The sequence below is a fragment of the Adiantum capillus-veneris genome, chromosome 17 (assembly GCF_014529385.1).
Source record: "Adiantum capillus-veneris isolate H3 chromosome 17, ASM1452938v2, whole genome shotgun sequence".
Taxonomy (NCBI): domain Eukaryota; kingdom Viridiplantae; phylum Streptophyta; class Polypodiopsida; order Polypodiales; family Pteridaceae; genus Adiantum; species Adiantum capillus-veneris.
The window spans coordinates 117,065,385-117,084,582 of NC_140947.1; the positions used below are offsets into that span (position 1 = coordinate 117,065,385).

Genomic DNA, 19,198 nt, shown 5'->3' on the forward strand with positions numbered 1-19,198 from the left:
AAGCTGTCCAAGGATTTGACATGCATGATCACGCCACGACCTGTTTCACCGCACTTTCATCCAACATGGAGATGGGGGAGCTCTCACTTGAGGAGCAGCAACAAGCGATGGACTTCATGCAAGACAACATGGATGGAGAGAGAGAGAGAGAGAGAGAGAGAGAGAGAGAGAGAGAGAGAGTGAATCTCTCTTTTTGCACACAAATGGTTGCAGCTATGGCGATGGCTGCATCTGCAATGACATGTGCATCTTCAGCCCCACCATCTCCATCTTCTTCTCTACCCTCCTCCCCTTCGTCTTCGTCTTCATCTTCATCAACACCATCGCCCATCCCAAGGCAGGTTTGCTTTCTGATCTCCATCCGTAATACATTTGTTTCGAGGATGTCCTAGACCTTCCTTCACGACCCTTCTCTGCAATTCGCAAACATGATGTGGTTCATAGGTCCTTACAATACGCAAATATTTGTGAGCGAGAATGAGCCTGCAGATTCTATAGTGAAGCGCTTTCAATGCGCCGTCATGCAGACAATGCAAGTATAATCGCAGACAACCTGCCGTCGCCGCCGTTTCTTTGAAACCCCACAGGATATTGCAAAGCCAAAGGGCCAAGCAAACCAGCATACACAATCCAAGTCGCGGCTCCTTCCAAGAGGAATGACTAATCCGAGGAAAACAAGTCAGGCTATGCCTGCTGTGCTGATGATGACGACAATGACAACTAGGAGTATTATGAAGTGGCTTAAGCGAGTGTTTTCGTAACTGACGTGTGACGAGCCTTAGACCTAGCAAAGATCGAGAAGGACCAGTAGAATTTTTCCAAGAACGTTTCATCGCCTAGCTTTTCTGACTGTCCTATATAGTATGTTCAATTTTAATCTTGGTGCTCGCCAAATGGATTTTGTATGGTATAAGATTTTCTTTAAACGAGATTCGTTCCGTCATGCAGTTGATCTCATTGTATCTTCTCATAGACTAATGCATTTTTTCTAAAAAAAATAAAATCAAAAAAGGAGAGAGAGGTTGTCTTTGTATGTACACGCGTACAAATGTGCTTGCTGTTGTAAGTGTTCAAGAAGGCTCTCTGTCTCTCTCCCTCTCTCTCTCTCTCTCTCTCACTCTCTCAGCTCGGCTATGTCTGATCATATGTATTTCCTCATCATAGCGTGTTGCGCATACCTCCACTATAGAAGGGTCAGAACACTTTGATGGACAGTTGCGGACTCGATTTCCCCATGCTAGGATGATCACGCCTAATTCCTAGCCTGAGCCCAAGAGAGTACCTCTCTCTCTCTCTCTCTTGGTTCCACTCATTGCATAAATCATAGACAATGAGTGTTGAGGACATGGATACTCCAGTTGCAGGATGCAAACAAGATACCCATGTAGAACTCAGTGATACTCTCCACTATAGAAGATCAGAACACTTTGATGGACAGTTGCGGACTCGATTTCCCCAAGCTAGGATGATCACGCCTAATTCCTAGCCTGAGCCCAAGAGTATCTCTCTCTCTCTCTCTCTCTCTCTCTCTCTCTCTCTCTCTCTCTCTCTCATGGTTCCGCTCATTGCAAAAATCATAGACAAGGAGTTTTGAGGACATGGATACTCCACTTGGAGGATGCAAACTAGATACCTATGTAGAACTCAGTGATAGAGAACGCCAATGTACGACATTCTCTCTCTCTCTCTCTCTCTCTCTCTCTCTCTCTCTCTCTCTCTCTCTCTCTCCGGATGTAATTCTCTCTTGCCGTCATGCATGAAGCAGCCAAGTGGCAGCTTAGCCGCCATGTGGTGAATACAGATATTGGTAGCAGGGAGGCATGAGATCATAGTAGTTACAATTTTTGTTGCTACTGGTGTGTGTGTGTGTGTGTGTGTGTGTGTGAGAGAGAGAGAGAGAGAGAGAGAGAGAGAAGGTGAGAAAACCTACAAAAGTTACAAATAAGTGTAAAATTTTCATATATGGATTTTAAAAGTTTTTATAAAAAAATTATTTTGCACGGTGCAACTTGGCATGGTATATTAACAACCCAATGCTCAATTGTGAACATAGATACATAAAGACATTCAAAAGGGAGATTAAAGACATAGGAGAGATATAGTGTGAGTGTTTGTAGGTGTGATCATGAGTAAGATTGAGAGGTTGTATAGTATTGGCCCATTGGTAAGAGTGAGCGAGGCTCGATTTATATTATGGAGGCCCAAATTCGGGCACGCCATGTGGAGGCTAAAGCATTTTGCATGGAGTTGGTGGACAAGAGGATGGACTACGGGAGGTGAGTAACCGTTATAACTTACACTCCTTGATGCTGACATCATTGTCTCCATGCATGACTAAGCTCAGTGCACACTCAGCTTGCTCTCTCTCCATCGTGCATAGCCTTAGGCCTATGCTCAGGGTCTTGGTCTCTCTTCGGAGTCTGACCCAAGATCTCTTACCTTGGAAGTTGGGAGAACTTTGAGGTTGTGCACGTACAACAAACACTCAAAGGCTGACAGTTACTCATTGGCTTTGAAACTTGGGGCAACCCGAAGAGAAAGAGAGAGAGTTCCCTAACTCTTGAGTCATGTGTGTGCATGTGTGACACACACACACACACACACACACACACACACACACACACACACACACACACACACACACATGGGTTGTTGGCTTGATGGGGAGTCTACTACCTGGAGTAGCCAGAAATAAACGGCCGTGTGTGGCATGCACATGTGTGTGTGTGTGTGTGTGTGTGTGTGTGTGTGTGTGTGTGTGTGAGAGAGAGAGAGAGAGAGAGAGAGAGAGAGAGAGAGAGAGAGAGAGAGAGAACACTAGAGCAGCCGACCATATTCCAGAAAAATTATAGAAACAATTTTTTAAGGCTTAAGGACAATATTTAAGAGCACATTCGCATATATATTAAGTTGAGCAGCGTTCCAAAAAAATTTATTTTCCAAACATACACAAATCCACATATTAACAATATTTTCTACCCATTCCAAAGCGAAAGTTTTCCTTCTACCGCTGCTCTCAATGGGCCATTACAATTTTCTAACCGGCTCAAAATCTATAGTGTCTATACTATCTTACTATTCTATTATGGAGAACTAGACTTCAGCATGCCACATGAAGGCTAGCGGATTTGGGGCAATCATAACTGCAACTGTAGCATGTTGGAGACGGATTGCTCGAGTGATCCAAGTGGCTACATGGGGGGTTGTAGGTCGTCTTGCACGTCAACCATCACTTGCACCACGTCTTCACTTACCTCTTCAAGAAGATTATGGATTTTAGTGGCTAGGCTATGGCTGTTGTAGCACATTGTGGAAGCAAGCATGCTTCCTCCATACTTAGCAGGCAATAGAGATGATAACACTCGCAGGCTAGAAACCGTCAACTCAGGCTGGAGTTTTGCATGAGGACGTAGTGTACACCTGTAGCAACAGAAATGCAAAAAGTGGTCAGGTTGAACGATGAGCCCATAATGGTCTCTGTCTGTCTCTGTGCATTCGTGCCCGCTCCCATCGGCACTCCATCTATGGCTCCATGACAACCCTAATGTACTCCACTCATATTAGAATAGGTACAATAGGAATGGTTTGTTCACGCTAAATTGATTGTAATAAAGCAAATTATGCCTTTGTGTTTAACATTTCAACATATTCAATATTGTTGGCAACATCTCCATAGGCTCAGGCTGCACCACTTGATGAAAGCTAAGGGGCAAACGACACTACACACGTCCACTTTTGCAACCTATAAACTTTGGTGTTGAGGCAGAGATAAAATTACAAGGATAGAATAAAATTACTGGGAGCAGCGTGGTTGGTAACTGAAAGATAATTTTCCTTGAATTTCATGGATAATTTTTCTTCTCAAATATTGTTTAGGCAAAATTACTTAAATACCTCTATATGTTTGTGAAAATTTTAAAAATACCCCTCAAATTTTAAAAAATTTCAATGTACCCCTCATATTTGGCCAAGAATTCCCAAAATATCCTTCAAATTTTCCAAATTCCCAAAATACCCCTTAATTAACCTCACAAACATCTCTAAAAATACTTTTTTTTTGTAACTCTCTATTGAAAGATTGGTTCTCCTCAACAGAAGATGATACCACTAGGACTTTAGATGGTATTGACGCCTCTCTATATGAACTTGATCATCATTTTAGAAACACATACCTCTATTTGTGAGCTCATTGGTAAATACTCTATTTATCTTATAATGGAGATCCATTTTAAGGCTCTCCATGTGGCTCAAAGCAAGATACGGGAGTGGTGAGGAAAAGTGAGAGCGAGAGTGGTTAGTCAAGCAGTCGAGAAGTTGATGTGCTTGAGTCGATTGGTAAGAGCGAGTGAGACCCGTCGAAGGCGAGTCGCGTGAACTCGTAAATTATAAAGTTTCTCCTATTCAGGTTTCTTATTTACTTCCTTTTGGGGATCTAAAGTAGAGAAGTGTCAGATTAAGGTTATTGAAACAAAAACCTTTGATCCTTTGATTTGAAAAATAGCCCAAGCACAAAGATGTACCTTTCTATAATTGGCATCTGGAGCTATGCAAAATGATATTTTTGGATTCTAGTTGAACAAATAGGGTTTTTTTAAAAAGAAGTATCCATGCTCCCGCAAAAAAGGAAATTGCAACTTGAGCCGTTGTCTACAAAGTCACCAATGATATCACTACCATAGGCTACCATTGTGCAAAGTCATTGATCGCTAGATTACTATCTTGATCCTTGTACCAACATGGAAAACGTATGCCTCGCCTCCCTGAATTAGAGTGGTATATGAGTGTCTTTGCCTTTGCACTAAAAACAAAGCCCATGGGAGGCAATTGAACATCATTTGAAATAGGGCCCAACATAGCTCAAAACCATTGTGGTTCTCTAAGGATTGGATCCATTGCATTAAGCTATGCCTCCTTAAAAGCTATGCATCTTCGACTATCTCGCTGACCATTGTTTTTGAATCCAAAAGAAATTCTCTTGATGTCAAACATTCCCATGAACATCATTTGCTTATCTACTATGATGGTATCCCTTGAGTTATCACATGTATAGATATCAAAAGGGTAAGTCAAATGAATGCAAAATCAATACCTATGCTTTACAATCTCAATAGATGTAAGTTATGTAATTGACACACTTAAAACTTCCAAAAAAACGAGACCAATTTCCCATTTGTAAACAAAATGAAAAAACCGGTTTTTCTTCCTCTCATCATGAAGAGCCTTTACACATACATCTTGGCTCATGATCATTCAGGTTCTCTCACCTAAATAAGTGCTCAAGGAAATTTGTGCCATAATCATACACAATTCCTTTCTGTAATTTTTGGAACATAATATTCTAGAAATTTGAGATGTTTATAAAAAAAAAAAATTGAGTGGCAATATTGAGTTTTCTCAAGCATATTGTTGTTAGTGGTCATGGTTTTAACCTATACTATTCTTTTTTTAAAGCAATTCTCACATTTCATGAGACATTTATATTAAAAGAAGACTACAACAATTAGTCATCAACAACTAGTCATCATGCAGAGACGAGTGACATGTGCAATAAGACATCACAAGGACGTATAACGTATTACATAAAAAAACCTTTACTTTCTACACAACTTAGATAGACAAATGCTAGAGCATGACTCCCACCACTTGCATCTCCTCACACAAGACCACAAGTGCTCGTACCATCAACATCCAAAAAAGCGTAAGAGCAAGCAAAGTACCCCACAAGGAAGCTACCATATGGAACCATCAAACTCAAAGAAAATCCACCTACAAACCAAAACCATTAGATTTGGAGAAGATCCACCCTCAAGCCAAAACACTTCAAGAGTGCCACAGGTTTCCACAGAGGTAGGAGACCCTATCGCAATTGCCCACCTCTCCCTTCGGGACTCTTGGAAAAGCAAAAATCACCACTAGGATCTGGTCGCCATTACATCATTTAGATGAGCACAAAGGGGCATCCTCCACCTTGGGGGAAGATTCTAGTTGAGGATGCAGGAGCAGATTCAACTACATGTGGAGATGTCGGATGGGGAAGGATTCGGGTTAGGGTGGGGCAACCGACTGCACCATTCTACTGAGGGTGAACCTATAATATTCTTAGCACACCATGTGTCCTATTAAAGTTTTTCACATGATATTAAACTAGCTATTGGGGAGTGTGATCTTTGTTGCATCTCTTGTGTGTGAAAACCCTCTCCATGTTATATGCCAATGTGTCAGCCATGTAAACATTACCCATGTGTACCATGTGACGCTCTATAGTCCATGTGAAGGTTCAAAGGCCAAGCTAGCATCTTGCTCTTTGGAGAAGAGCCACTTGTCCCTTTAAGATATGTGAAGGTCACTTGTGATTCCTACATAAGAAGGCTCTTTTTACTCCCAATTTTACTTAATGAAATCACTATGTTCATTTTCAACATGAATGATTCATTGTGTGATCCACCATAACCTTTCAATTGGTATCAACTCTTGCCAATGATTAGCATTTCTTATTCACATTATTGATCCTAATTACCATCTCTATGCTAGATTGTTTGGCACTCTCTCTTGGACACAACAATCCTCAATCATGCCTCTAACAATGCTCAATTAGTTCTTCATTATTTCATTGAGGGAACTTCCATGGGCCATTACCCTCATGAGATGATTATGATTGATTAAGAACTCAATTTGTCTCTAATTAGCTAGTGTATTTGTTTCACTTTTGATTAATAATTGAGGGTTTTTTGCAACTCTCTCATTTGCCTTCACATAGGAACAACTGGCTAAATTGATTTGTGTGTGTGTAGCAGTTTTAAATCTAAATACATATACGCAAACGAACACGAGCTATTCACAGACCATGAATTCTAGAAAAGTACAGTGGTATTGCACAATAATTTATTTGCAGTTGAAAGTAAATTTTGTACAAGGTAATGAAGATAACAAGATATAGTTCAAGAATCCATAAACCCAAAGTCTGGGAAAATTTGCGTCACATTAAGATATCTTCCATTTGTTAAGAACTCGACAATTTAATCAAGGAAGGTAGCCCTCACCTGCACCCATAGCCACAAGAAAACAGTTCGTTAGCACGTGATTGTACGCAGGTGATGCAGGGCATCCCAGTTGTTATCCATGTCACCTTAAAAAAAAACATATTGTTCTTAGCAAGTATTTTGTTTAGTTTTGAAATAAACCATTCTTTGGCAAATTTTGCCAATCTGATAAAGGAAATTGCACACCATAAAGTAGCAATGTACCTGTTCATTCCTCGATTTAATATACATATATCTCTCTTTTTTTAAAACCATCTTTTTCTAAATCTTTTGATATATATATATTAAAAAAAAAACTACATTTCTCAAGAAATATTAATGCTTATCAAGTCATGTCTTGTTATATTGTATCACTAGCCAGAAATAGACAGTTGTTTTAATTAAAAAAATATAAGGCACTAGGTGGGTCAGCCCTTCGATCAGACTCGGACCTGGTCTGAGACAGATACGACATATAAAAAACCAGAACAGATCAGTATAAAAGGGAGTTTATACGACTTTTCATAAAACCGAGGATTTTATAACCTATTCCTAGAAGCACTATTGTATATATTGCAAGATGCTTAGGTTAGAGTCAGCTTCTATATTTTTGAGTGTTTCTTTTTAATCCAGCAAATGAAGACCAACAAATTTTATATAATAGCAGAGGTTCCAACCCAGCCAAGCCATATATAACTCTATTCCCCAGTTGAAGTAAAGGTAATTTACCAAACAGTATCAAAAGAAACATCATCTTATGTGAAAAAAACCAGAATCTTGGAACCAGTTTTAATAAATCCAGTATGTGCTGCAATACTTTAGCTCAATATACAAACCGAGTATGTATTGCCACTCATATTCAATAACGGATGTGTAGAAACTCTTAGCTTTATCATGAATAAGAGAACAAGCACTAAGAGAAGTCAGGACGCCTTTACAGAAACCAGTATAAAGTGCCCTCAAACAAGTGTACCGCGGATCTAATGCAATAGGAACCTTACCAAGAGATTTAAATTTATCAAGTGACTGTAATTTTATACACAGGACAACAGTAAATTAGTGAAGCAGTAATCCAAAATATCAAATCCACATTATATGATCATTACAGCTCATTTTATTTGTGAGTTTCTGGTTTTTTTGTTAATTTTTACACGAGTTAATTTAATCTATTGAGCAGATTTTTAACCGAATCTTAACATCTTCGCACCAATATACAATTCCATTCTAAAAAGTACATACAATACTCTTTCCTTAGTAGCAAAAACGGCCTCTTACCAGGCAGCTTCCCCCAATTTTTTTTAAAAAAACAGAATTTTCCTCATAGACCAGTTTTACGGCACTTTAAACGGCAACCATGCATAGAACTCCCATCATTCACAAAAATCCAGGCAATACTTAGTTTAACCGAGCCTTTCACTCAGTTTCCAGAACCAGGTTGCAACTTAATTATTTGTTTATTTTACGACATTGACCATCATTAGTCAAAAAATTATATATAATTTCCAAACTGTCACACAGCAGCAAAAGAGTACCTACACATTCATTAATCTCCAAAAGACCATTAAAAAGTATCCGGAACAAGTTTCCAAATTTTCAAATCATTTCATCAACAAAGCTTCAGAGTGACATATTAGCTTTAGGTTATACGGTAACAGACTACCTGGTTTTTTTTAAAGAATTTCAAAAAACCAGTTACAGCGAAGCTATAGAGATTCCAAATGTAAGACAAGGAATTTTATAAAACCTGTAGATTAGGAGACGACGAAGCGTCCACAGTATCCTTCGCGTTCTTTTTCGGCATGATTGAGCACCCAGTAGGAAGTATCCACTCACCCACACAGTATAGAATGCACACAAGTGAATACAGTACGATGCCAAGTGAGTAAGAGTACTCACAATTTTAGGGGGCTTTTATACATTGCTGAAGAGAATCGGGAGCAGATCCGCCACTGTCACAGTCCTGCTACAAAGTTAGACGCCACCCATACGGGCCAGATACTCAGGGATAGTCCCCGCTGAAGATCCGGTCTGACCTTACATCAGTATATGCGACTATACTCACAAGCCACCTCAACCCTAGCGCATGCACAAGACGTGTTGCAGGCAGCCCGACACAACAGAGAGGTAAAAATACGCTACAGAGTGTAAATGGAGAGAGAGAGATGTGCTATTTACCTTAAAGCAAGGTCACATCATAAAATATCTAGTCTTATAATGTATACCTACTGGACACACCAAAGCCGTCGATACCCGGTTCAATTCGCCCATTGAGATTTTTTTTACCTGGCTCAGGTTTAGCCACACATCCCAATATAAAATCCACACACCATAATCCTCGGCATATGTCATGCATCCAACAACTGGGTACAGTATATAGAGATGTTTATATACCTTAAAGCAAGGTCACATCAAATAAATATCTAGTAACATACAAAATACCAACTAGAAACCCCAATGCAGTCGATACCCGGTTTGAATCGACTATCGAGCTTTTTTTTTTTAAAAAAAAGGCTCAGTTTTATCCCATACATCCTAGCTATCCACAAACCAATATACTCGGCTTAAGTCAAGTATCCAATAACTGGGGTACAGTATCCAGCAAGGAACTAAACAGTGTACGATATGCTGCATATTAACAACACATTTTTTTGATTAATTCATCCTTCCAATTTTGATTCAAAGTCAGAAAGTGAGTCTATAAAAGCCAGAAGACACTAATATATAAACCAATCAAAGGTAGCAGTAAGGAGTAACTGTACAAGGGTAATATACATATCCGCATGTTTGCATATCACGAGTGCTAAAAAAATGGCCTACAATCAAGAACTGGTTTTTTCCATAGCAAAAGCACACCTTTATCAATCAGGTGACTCTACACGGAGAACAACATTACTCCGTTATGAACTATATCTATTCCCACACTTAGGAACCTCTGTTTCCCAGACTAAATGGTGGTCATACAAAGATCGAGTGACTCGTGTAACACTTTGGGGTCGTGAGCATTTTAGGAACAATATCAGATTGGCTATGGTTACAGAAGCTCTGGGCCTAGGGCCACAGTATTATTACGTAGAACATTCAATGAAGCCAGGTTTTTCAGAGCGGTTATACCTGCTAGCCCAATTCCTTCCATCTCAAAAGATCTATTTGTATCGAAGTTATGGTCATCAACTAAGAGGTTATTTTAACAGTACTCCACGCACACGGGAGTATGAGTTGGTCTTGGAAACTCGTATTTTGCCCTTAACAGAGCGCCCAAACACCTTCTATTACTGCGATAGCTGTTTGTGTGATCACGTAATGGGTGGTTTAATAGAGATGTAGATGAGGAGCCACAAAAATACTTATCGGCCCTGCTTCTTTTTGTCCCTTGTGAGTCAGAAGAAAGAACTCAAGCTATTGTGTGTGTGTGTGTGTGTGTGTGTGTGTGTGTGTTCAACTTGAGTGTGAGAGCCACCCTTGAAGTCCTACATAAGTTTGAGTCTCTCTTCCTTCTCAGTCATAGAATATGGAGATGAGGGTCTGCCCTAAGTTCAATGCTAATGTGCCTCACATTAGTGTTGATGTAAGTGTGGATAACATCATGGTTCCCTTTGCAAGTGATGATGTAACATCACACTTCATTCCATCCTTCACGCAAGTCCCTACCGTTTCCTTGTGCAATCAAACTAATTTATCAGCGCACTAGCATGTCATGTGTAGGATATAGAGATGAGGATCATACTTAAGTTGTATGGTCACTTGTCTAATAGCATGTCACATGAAAGATATAGAGAAGAGGGTCATACTTAAGTTTTATGGTAGCTTGTCTCACATTAGTGTCCAAGTTATGATATAGCATCACAATTTGTTACACAGTCTAACTTGGTTTTCTTTACCATTTTCTTCTACAATCAAATAGAATTTCAAGCCTTAACTACGAGTGATTGTTAGCGGGTCGCTACGATCGGACCTCTGCAAAATAGTTGTTTGGCACTAACATAATGTCAATACTCAGGGAAGCGACTCGGATGGGGCATGGAAACTCTTTGAGGTTGTTAGTCCTCAAGAAGTGAACCTAGCAAGAAAATGAAACAACTCAACAAGCAAACCACCACTCAATGATTGGAAAATCTGCTTATGTCCTTTCTCACCGCTTTCAATCATCACATCATTTCAGCACTCAAACAAAGTCAAAATGCAATGGGACTTTAGGAGGAAGTCTACGACACCTAGAGGCACTATCCTACCAAGCCTGGTCATAATCCGACAAGGTACCAAAATCATGATCCATCATGATCAAGATCCTAAAAACTGCAACAAAACTATCCAGATAGGTCGCCCTAAGGTCTAGCAACACTCTCTAGTGGTCAAAACATCAAAAAACAATGATTTAAGCACTCAAAGTTAAAGATTATACTCACTTATGCATAGTCACAAACCACAACAGAACTGACAATGCTTATACTTGATTGAAAGAGCAAAGAAAGAGGAACACAATGTAAGTTTCGGAATTGAAAACGGATTACCCAATCATTAGTTATGTCAATTACAAATTTGAGCTTTTTGGTTGCTCCAATGTACATACAGTAGATCTCTTTCTTCTAAAAAGATTAGCCTCCTTTCACACTAAGGTTATTGACTTTATACCTAGCGCTTTCTAAAATGGCCAGTGGTTAGCTCACAAGGGCCTTTATACATATCATGACACATTTACAACACTCACGGAATCGACCTGCTACCCTAGATTCAAGATTTACACACAGTGTAGCTACACTAGCATAGAAAAATAAATGTGGTGTTTGGCTAAGTGCCTGAAAAGATGGATGCCTGTTTAGTCAATCCGCCAACATTCCCCCCTTCCTAGCTCGTGTCATCCCTTGAAAACACGACCATGTGAAATCTTGTTGTTAGGGTTTGTCTTCAGCTTTGTCTTCAAGGCTAGTCTTCAGCTTTGAGAGTGCTTTGTCGTGGATGACGCTCCCCCCTTCCTTGAGTGATCCATATCTCTTGTGTTTGGTCTCCTTTTGTAATTAGGCAATGTCTAAACACCCTTTGTCCAATCCTCTCTTAAGTACAACCATGATTTCTGCTTATATACTCTTATTTTGTGTCAAATTGAAGATATCTATTGAAAGTTGGTTATACTCTAAAATGAAGCTAAACATATAATTGCAAAGCTCAAAGTGGCATCTTTTTCGTGTGCTACCTATACAATTACATCTTCATGCTTCAAGCGGCTACCTAATCTTTAAATCATAGCTCAAATCTAAAGCAACAAGTGCACACAGAGATAATATAGATTCCCTTTTTCAAAGGCATAGTGCTTGTGTTTGTTGATTTTTGTTTAGGTAGGTAAGGTCCCTAGAATTGATCTTAGGTAGGACATTTTGTAATTAGTAGACACTATTGTAGGACTTCTTATGGAATCCTCAAGCAACAATCACACATACTTAGTATTTCAAAGGTACAATGCGCATATTTGATGATTCTTTGCACTTATAGGTAAGGGCAATGATAGTGGAAGATGTCTAAGTAGATAAGGTTGTAGGGATGCTTAAGCCCCAAGGAACACCACATAAAGGTGATACAAACACCCTCTTTCAAAGTCACAGTGCTTCTATTTTATGATTTTTGTTGGGCAAGGACCTTGATGGTGGGACTAGTCCAAGTAGAAGGGCAACCATCATTGCCCCTTATTTACTCTTATTTCATATCCAGCCAAAGATTTACTTTAAAAGTTAATCATATTCTATGAATCTAGCCATGCAATTGTAAATCTTTAAGTGGCATCATTCTTTATGTGATGTCTAATCAATTATGTACTCATATGCTTCTTGCCTACTCCTCTCCTAAAGAATAGTCATGCAATTGTGAAGCATTGAGTGCCATCTTTCTTCTTGTGAATCCAAGGATTTCATTAATGTGATGAAAAATATGCGAACATGTTAATAACGTTGAATGATCACGCCTCAAAATACGTAATCACGTAAGATATTAATGTAACCTTCATGTTAACATGTAAAAGCCCGCATAAACGAATAAGCCCGCTAGGCTTTTTTTATTTCTTGTTGGGCCCGCCGTGCTTTTTACATAGCCTAGTGAGCCCGGCGACGAGCCATTTTGTATAAAATAAAAAGCTACCATTTTTCATCCTTTTAATTAGGCAAATCCTTCAGGAGTGTATTTGTGTGCCGAGTACACTTAATTCTCCTTGTGAACTTACCTAAAGTTACTGAATCACAAGTTTTAATACTGGGCTGAACGTAATTCTTAATATGATAACCACATTGTAAGTTATTAGAAACATTGGCATAAGACAAAGGTATGATGTTGTACAAATTGGGTCTCGTTAGGGACATGCTCATTGTAATAAGGCCAGTGTTCTAGAAGAGGCTGAAGTTAGTTCTAGAAGATGAATATATATTAGAAAGGACTCACTAGTCAAGGGTTGTATGTCTTGTACTAGTGTATTGGGTAGATAAAGATCCTTGAAGTTTTGCATTTCACACTATCATAGGTCTTATTTGATGTTTGTTGTTTGTCACTCACAATGTGAGAGCTATAATCCCTAATTGCGTGAAAACAACTTTTACATATTTAACCGAATGTATGAGGGGGATATAATCTTTGATTGTGTAAAAGTATTCCTAAAGTGTATAATTGAATTGAAGATTTCATAGTTTTTCTTTATGCAAAATGTCAAATAGAGAGTGCACTATGTACTATGAAAGATTGTTGGTGTATGAGATTGAAATCATACACATTGATATTTTTGTTTTTCTCAATTAATTATCATTGTTACCATGTCTGAGGACTCAAGGGTTGATTATTCTTTGTTTCATGTGAAAAAAAAATTGACCAAATAAAATTTACCACCATTAAATAAAGATAATGTCATTTTTACAAATGTGTCTTATTGTTTGCAAATCCCACAGTGTATAGGTTTGGTTGCTTTCTTAATGATTTTTTTAATATATATTGAAAAGTACAAAATCGTTTTCGCAACTGAATATGTAGTTCTTATGCCTTTAGCTATAGTTGCAATCAAATGGAAGAAAATGTCGGTACAAAAAGTACACAGTCGAGAAAGCAAAAAAATCCCCCGACAAAGAGTGGGAGTTTGCTTATAGCATATGTTGTTGATATATGGAGTGATAATGTAAACTATGCCTAGTCATGAAATCAGGTGGGACTCCAAGTAGTAGGGACCATTTTTTAGGTGGCTTTGAAAAGATTTGTCATCACAAATGCACACGTCCTCAAGCACCAATAGTTGCAAAGCATGTGAGAGAAGAGCTTGAGAAGAAGGGTGGCAAGAGACACCAGGTCGAGAAGTCTATTATGAATGCATACTAAGAGTAGCAAGAGTTGTAGTCCAATCATGTCAGTCCTTTGGTAATGCCAACAAACACTACAGAACAACATGCACAAGGAGGCACAATACCAAGAAGTGTTTCTTCTAAGCACAATAGCAAGGTTGGACTTGGGAAAATGTGACAAAGATCATTGCACAAAGTTTTCAAATAAAACACTAGAAGAGGCACAAAATGCACTTGCAAAATCAATTTTCTTCACTAGCAGTGCATTAGTAATGGTTGAGAGCCATAATTGAAAACATGCATGGAAGAAAATTGGTGAGTAGGATCCAGGATTTCTAGTCTCTTCATATCACACAATAAAGAATAATCTCTTGGAAAAATAGTACATCATGGTAAAAGAGTGTGTTTTGAAAATAATTCTTTGGACTATATTGCTTTCAAGATACACAATTTTCAATGATGGTTGGTCTAATGTTAAGAGAATAACATTGATCAATGTTATGTTGGTATGTCAAAGAGGAGAGACGTTCATAAAAGCTATTGTCAATTCCGGTGCTATTAAAAGTGGTAAATACATTGCACGTGTCTTGATCAATGTAATTAAAGAAATAGGTGTTGAACATGTCATTCAAGTAATCATGGACAATGCAAAGAATTAGAAAAAAACCAGTAACATAATAAAAAGGTTATTTATACACATTTATGCCAATGGTTGCAATACATGCAGTTTAAACTTGGTACTAAAAGATTGGTATACAAGTGAAAAAACGACATGATTTTCCAAAATAATTGACATCGCACATCAAGTTGTGAAGTTTATCTTGAAAAGACAAAGATTGCCTGATATATATAGGATATGCATGTAAGTTATGTTACAATTTCCTATTAATAAGCTATTTTGCACGCACTATTACACATTGTCATCTTTCCTGCATAATAAGTGCGTTGTGATTGATACTTTTGGCTGCACAGCATTTGATGAATGATAAATTGACCAGGCTGAACGAATGGAAGACAAGATTATGAGTTTACAAGGATTTATAAACAAGCCTACTTGGTGGAGGGGTGTAATAGATGCATGCCATAATGATTCTTGTTATTTTTGTGATGCACAACCTTGGTAAAAATATTCAAATCTAGGGAAAGTATGGATGACTTGGTGGACATTCCAACAAAGTTTAAAAGATCCCAAGGAGTTAAAAGAGGTTGTAGTAGAGAAGGAGTGGCAAATACCATTCTCTACAAAACAATAGAAAGTTTTGTCCAAGTACTTTTATGCAAGGTGGAAGAGTGCTCATAGTCCAGTCCATAGTGTGGCTTACAGTCTTGGTCTAGAGTATTGGAATTTAGATTTGATGTCAAATACAGAGGTGGTCAACAATTTCTATCAGGTAGTCAATACATTCTACTCCAATGCTTAGAATCGAATTAATTGCATCAAAGAGATGAGTGCATTCAGACTTAAAGAAGGACCTTTTGCAAATGAGTTTCTCCAATCAATAACAAAAGGAAAACATGCATGGAAGTGGTGGATGATAAATGGTGGGGAGCACTACTCAACTCTACGTCCACTTGCAATAAACGTTTTGGCACAATACGCAGTAAATTTGAGCTCTGAGAGAAATTGGAGTATGTATAAGTATGTTCATTTCACAATTCCCAAAATATTATCAGCAGCAGATAGAGCTGAAAATTTAGTTTACATGTTTTTCAATGAAAAGATACTGCATCATATTGAAAGTGTTGTCTATGAGGAAGAAATGCCTAGTTGGGTGTATGACTATCAAAACACAAGATGAAGTTAGCCAAAATTGAAAAGAATTTCATAATAGATGTAAAAAATTCAACAAAGCAAAACAAACAATGGACAAACTCAGAGAAAAAAAATGATTGTACAAACTCAAACAATGACTGTACAAACTCATGATAAGATGTTACAAGATTGTAAGATGTGAAATTGTAACTAAAGCTTATATTCTTCACCAAGTTTTGAATGCATACAATGTTTCTTTCAGGCAAAATTACAATGTCTATTATTGTGTAGGCTGGTGTTCTGACTGTGCTTCTTCAGCTTTAAATATATTTATAATTGCACAAGGGGTGATTTGTTGTGCTTTCCTCAATTTATACGCATTGGCCATCCAAACATGTATTATACACCCTATGGAATTTCTTGAGAACAGATTCCACATCGAATGTTGTTTTGTATTAGTAAAATTAAGAGAATTAAGTGATAATAGTGGCCACATGCCAATGTGTAGAAATCATTCCATCGATCAAAAGTCTTATAGCATACTCGGCATTGAGAGGATAAAGTCGCATCTGAGTGTGATGCAGGGACTAGCTCTAGACATGCAACCAAGTGACCTATGTGTGTCCCTTGAACAAGAGAGGGATTCACTTGTTGTGTCAAGTTTTGAATGTCTTGGCCTAGGCGATCAAGACTTTTTTTCATTCTCGCTTGGGATGCTAGAGGTGTTTGGGTTACTTGAAGGAGCCGTGTGATTTTTGCATCCTTTTTCGTGAGCCGTGTCATCAAAATGATATTTGCCTGTTTCAATTTTATCTTTGTGCCTTCAACTATTAGTGACAACTCTTCTCGTGTGAATGTCATACACTCTCCCTTATATCGTGTGTGGCCACCGTGGCCTCCTTTGAGGAGAAGTCTACTAGAAATTTCTGAACAAATTGTGCATATAACATCTTCACAAAGTACAGAGCACAATTTGCATTGTGAAATGGATGTCCAAATACTTCTAAGTAGACCTTCTAGCATTTTCTCTCATTTCTTAATTTTGGCACTTCAATACTTTCCACCTACCTTTCTTGATCTCTACGTCTTCACATGGTCATATTGTCTTGACCATTTTCTTGGTCACTTCTTTTTTGATATCCTTTTATTGCACCTAGTTTGGGTTTGCCCATTTTGATAGTTGATGCGTTGTGCGCATCACTTGTTGTACCAACATGCCATGTGCTAGAGATTTCATCCATTGAAAAGAATTAACAACTGCTTTGGTGTTAATTTGTTGAGGCCGGTTGTGCATCACATGCCTGGTCTAATCAATCAAGGTATTTCAAAATTGCAATTTCCAAATAGATAAATATTAAATATTTTGGTGGAATATTATTCTCTTGAACATCCACTATTTCACTCTTTAGTTCAAAGTGTTTATTAACCATGACAAGACCACATGAAACCAAAGACATCAAAATGCTTAAACAAAGTAATTAACACGATTATAGATGATTGTCCCAATCAACACGATTATAGACATTTGGTCCAATCAACACTCTTATAAACAATAGGCCCAAATGAAAAACCATTCATGTGTACAATAGTCAATGCGATTGATTATAGATGGATAGTCCAAATGAGAAACCCAGATGACAAATCATTTATAACATACATTGGTAATCTTCAAGTGTCTAAGCCGGATAAAAGATGATGTAAGTACACGCGGGCGTTGAACCGTAGGGAACAAGGTTAGGAGCTATCTTTAAATGCTCATTAAAAAATAGCAAAAAGTTTAAAGCATTTCTTCTGGCCCATGCTCTCCACACTTCATCTATGTGTCCACCTTCTGTTGAACAGTATCATGGTTAGGGTGACAAAACAGTTCATCTTTGAAGTATACTCTCCTAGATGCACTCCAAAACTCTTTCAACATCTTGTACAAAAGACCTAATGCATATATATCATTGGCCTTTGTATACGCATCCAAACATTGTGAATCATATATTTGTAGAGCAATCCATGGCCGCTTTTACAGGTCATGTTCTCCTACTTTCTTTTCCTCCAAAATTGCTTTCAAAGATTGAGATGCATTACATACATAATTATTTGACATTCACTTGGCTAGAGTACTGAGCATCATGCCCCAATCAATAATACCAATGCAAGGTTTATTTGCATGGGTGAAATCTAACATTAAACTAAGTGTAACATTGAAATCTAAGTGTGCGGCTACGATGTTGTCAACCAAAGCGTGCAGAATGGTTGGCATATATTCAATCACTGCTCTGAGATGCGCATGCTTTATCTTCAATGGTTTTTGATTTGTAGGTGGTAGTTTCTTCCAACCATATGGGAGTCTATGCATGCAACATCAAAATGCACCTTGCGAGAAGGGTACTCCTTGGCACATCAAGTCTCCCAATGTGCCCCCATTACAATATGGAAAGAAAGCAATCCAAGGGGCCTCTATAGTGAAGTCGATGCATCTAAAAATGGAGGGATGCAATCTTTGTATACCCTGCTCTATTTGGAAGTTGTCAAAAAAAAAAAAAATCCCTTCCTTATAGTGTTTGCCTACATAAGTGATGTGGTCTAGAAAGAAAGATATGTTCGTAATGGTATATAAGTTGCAAACACCAGAAAAATATGCTCCAATCTTGGTGCCTTCTACTAAGGCTTCGTAGGGAATGCCAATCAAATATACATACTTAGTATTCAATTATGTGTGCACGAATGTTCTTGTACGACTAACATCCGATCAGTCGATGTCTCCTTATGCATCTTCCGCCATCTTGACTCTCTTGGACATAGTGGACTGATCCCAACTTTCACTCTCTTCATCTTTACCTTTTGTTCCTTCCATTGTTTGTCCCATAGCTCTACCTTGGCCATATTTCAAGTGGAAGGAATGTCTTCTATCAAGTCTCTAAAACATATCTTCATCCTATCCTTGGGGGTTCACCTCTTAGACATGTTAGTTACCATGTGAGTTCAAATGAAAGGGTTTTTGAATTGTCAAAATTTTAAAACTGTAACAAGATTATATTAATAAAAGGGACTTTTTAATTGATTTTAGAGAAATACCATAGGTTTTTGAAGAAAAAGGGATCATTTTATTACCTTAAGCATATAAGTAAAGG

General features: G+C 38.2%; 1 pseudogene; it reads left to right on the plus strand.

Annotated features, from left to right (window-relative positions):
- Positions 1-215: 215 nt before the first annotated feature.
- Positions 216-745, plus strand: LOC147437945 (uncharacterized; annotated as a pseudogene).
- The last annotated feature ends 18,453 nt before the right edge of the window (positions 746-19,198 follow it).